Source organism: Abramis brama (genome assembly GCF_963993115.1).
Source record: "Abramis brama genome assembly, chromosome: 6".
In the NCBI taxonomy this organism is placed as follows: domain Eukaryota; kingdom Metazoa; phylum Chordata; class Actinopteri; order Cypriniformes; family Leuciscidae; genus Abramis; species Abramis brama.
The window spans coordinates 35,774,357-35,777,945 of record NC_139968.1 but is presented as its reverse complement, the minus strand read 5'-3'; the positions used below and the strand labels follow the sequence as shown (position 1 = coordinate 35,777,945).

Below are 3,589 nucleotides of genomic sequence, written 5' to 3'. Positions count from 1 at the left end.
AACATTGTGACCGGAGGGACACCAGGTATCATTCCCTCCATCAGGGAACAGAGGTTATAGTAACCGAGATGTTCCCTGTCAGTCACTTTGACGTGGTCGATTATAGTTGACACTTACTTTGTTCACCCAGCTGTGCAATTTTCATTCCAGTCCCTTTGTTTTTTTGGGTTCTAAAGGTCTTAACTTGTTGTTTTGAGTAAATTAATATTATTTTTCTAACACATTTATTTTGTCTGAAGGCTTTACAGTAATCAACAATATGTTAATGAACAAATCCCAAAAATAATTATAAAACTTGCGCCAAACACGTTTAAACTTCAATAAAATAAAAAATGGTGCACAATATTGTGATTGAGATGCAAGACAATCATGCAAATGAGTTTAAGGGTAGTAGAGAAGTTTTATTGAGGATTACAGACAAGTGGAAAAAACATCTGCATATTTCTTCCCTCATCTGTTTTTGCTCATTCACTAGTTTTTTAGAATAGTTTTTAATGCTTAAAAAGTGTTAACAGAGTGCTTAAAAATTCAGTAGACTAGCCAAATCTTCCACATAAGCACAATTACACAGAGACATGCATGAAGAAGAATATAACATCAACTTAGACTTGAAGTTGTAAGGATGGACTTTTACTAAGACTGAATTCAAGAATCCTAACCCGCAATAAAACAATAAAACTCACTAATCTGAAGAAGAGATCTATGGGACAGAGAGCACAACACAACTTCTCCAATCTCGTCTCTTCCCCCCATGCTGGGGTCCTGACTCCTCACACTATCTTCTCCCCCCAGGTCTCATTCAGCCATGCAAAACACACACACCTACTGTCTCCAGTTGTTTTATGAGAGGTCAAAATAAATACTTCTGGTGCGAATGGTAAAGAAGTTTCATTCCCGCAGCAGCAGAACAGTCAGAACAAAGAAAACAATGCCTGTTCTTCTGATGTGGGAAGATGCCCCAATAAAGATAATAGATAACCATTTGTGTTTATCCCCCAAACTCAGGCGTGACCACTTGGGCACGAGAAAGGGTCCAGCAAAAGCTGAATAAATATTTGGGTGCTAGATGTTTATTGTTCTTTTGTTCCACTTGGGTATTTAAAGGGGATTGGCAAACCACTCAAGGAAGCATCTGTAAACAGAACTTCCCACACTGTTGCTGTGTGTCTCTATTGCCAGGTATGCTGACTCTTTGAAACTATTTTTGATATTGCATTTTGAATGTTGTCTCTATTATATGCTGATCAGTTGTGTATTATGTATTCTTTTTAATTCTTTTTATTGGATGTTTAATTCTGCCTGGCAAAAATAAATGTTAACCTTGATTTATTCTGCATTCTTCTGAAATCATTATTTCCAGTAGATTAATGTGTAGTCTGGTGTTTCCGCAAATCATTGTCCAGAATAGATCAAACTGAAGGCACTTTGAATGGACCATGGGGCACATCTTAGAAAAACCTTCTGATTTCTGACTATTCCCTGCCTTAGCATGTTGTATGCTGCAAATATTATAAAAATTACACCTATGGGTCTGTAGTGTGCGGCCGCATAGGGTAAAATATTTGTACTGCACCCTCTGACTATTTCAGGACTGGCTAGTTTGTGATCGTGAGCGCGCAGTCGCGACGTGACGTCTCAAAGCGACACTAGGTCCGTAATGAGCGAATATTTGAAAGTATGAGATGCCCAGAATAATTCTTGGTCTAAATTAAATCACAACTAATCTGCGGATCAGCTGTTAAGATAGACAATTGGAATAAACAAAGAGTCACTTAAAATTTGGAGTCAGATTAAATTATTCATGGAGTCAGAATTAAAATTGGAAATTAACTGTTTAATAAATTAAAGTGATTTTTCCAGAAGCGCCCGAAACGTCATACACGCTGAATTCCCTTCGAACCAAGACACTGGACACCGTCTTTGGGCCGGTGATTGGAGCTTACAAAGTTATTTTAACATTATGCTCATTTAAAGTAAATGATGAGAGACAGTGAATATATTCTCATTCATATCAGAGTCCCATAAAGTTTGGTAGGCTACATTTTCTTTTACCCTAAATTGAACTTGTGTGCTTGTTTTTCAAAAGCACAAAAAAAATTGCGCTCAAATATAATTATTAGATACATGTACAGCTGTGCTTCATTGAATTCACTGAAATACGACACGTTAACCTCTAACTCAAGTATTTATGTATCTATTTTATTTTTGGCTTTGTGATTGATTCTGATTGTTTTTTTGTTTTTATTTTTTTCAATTGAAAAACAAAGGAAGACAGAAAATGAGAAGTACAATATTGTAAAGCTCTTTTCAGTCTGTCATCCAACATTAATTACGCCTTCAGCATAATGTACAGGCCAGCCGTTACTACACTCCAACACAATCTTACGAGTGGACCTGGTCCCTCTGTATTTACAGTGTGGGTGTGTATTTCCACTCTGTAATTTACAAATGATCACAGGGAAAGGATTGTTACTTATACGGTTAATGCCCTGTGGAGTTCCTGCTTTACCACAAACTGCTTTAACATCTTTTTTATTTGCTAGTATGAAAGTGTTGATTTCTTTGCAGCCGTTGGTGGTTTTGGAGCGTATGATTCCTCTCGTGTGGATCTCACTGTCACATTTCTGTACAGTCATGGCACCAAACACATGTTGCTTGAGGAACTGCTCATAACCTTGTGGTTGAGCATGAGTGGAGAACGACACACACAAGACCAGCAGCAGAATCACAGCAGACTGATGAATCTCCATGACCTGCTGAACAACACACACATCAAAACACCTTTACTGACATTTGACTTACTAAAACAGTTTGGCTGTGACAAATTAATAAAATTAACTATGAGACCCTTCCTTTGTTTTTACTTGCACGTATCTTAGTTACTTTAACCCTGCTGTGTTTCGTACACACACGGTTGCAATCCTGTATTTGTTTAAGACACATTTATTGTATATCTTATATGCTGAGTAAAGTTTTTAAGCTCTTACCTTGTTGTTGTTGGTAAGTGAATCTTTTGTTGTCTTCTTTTGCCTGAAGGCTTTACGGTGATCAACAGCACGATAATGAACAAACCCCAGAAAATACTGATGAAACTTGCTCCAAACACAAGTTTAGACTTCAGTGTTGTCTGTCAGTACCGCTGGAGTTTTTATTGCAAACCTAATGTGACCTTTAAACACTGGACAGTGCAAACATAACCTTGGACAACTGGTTGACGGGAATTTCATCGCCATTATTTGTTATTTGCAAATATTCAAAAAGGAAAACATTAATGGTGTTTCAAAGTCCAGTTTCTACAAACCAGAGATCCTTTAGCTAGATTTTTAAATTATCTAAAATATTGTCGTGATGCACAGTTGATTTGATTGTTTTACTCTAAATCTGTGGTTGTCAGATCAAGTAGTAGCACATTGTCACGTATCTGTCATGATTCTGCACTCGTGTCCTTGATTTTCTTTAGTCTTGAGGCAGAATCATGACAGACCCGTGTTTTATGTGCAAACACATGGCCTTTTGCTGGGCCATGTGCTTGCGTTGTCTCGTTCCTTGCCCCGCCCCCCTTGTTATCCTCGTTTTGTCATTATTGCTT

The 3,589-nt window shown here is 37.6% G+C and overlaps 1 long non-coding RNA gene across 1 annotated transcript; it reads right to left on the bottom strand.

Moving 5' to 3' along the window:
- Positions 1 to 380: 380 nt before the first annotated feature.
- On the bottom strand, positions 381 to 3,171 carry LOC311084821. Its single transcript, XR_014606618.1, has 2 exons — positions 2,988 to 3,171; positions 381 to 2,756 (listed from the first exon to the last, which is right to left on the bottom strand). It is a non-coding gene; the product is annotated as an uncharacterized lncRNA (long non-coding RNA).
- Positions 3,172 to 3,589: the final 418 nt, after the last annotated feature.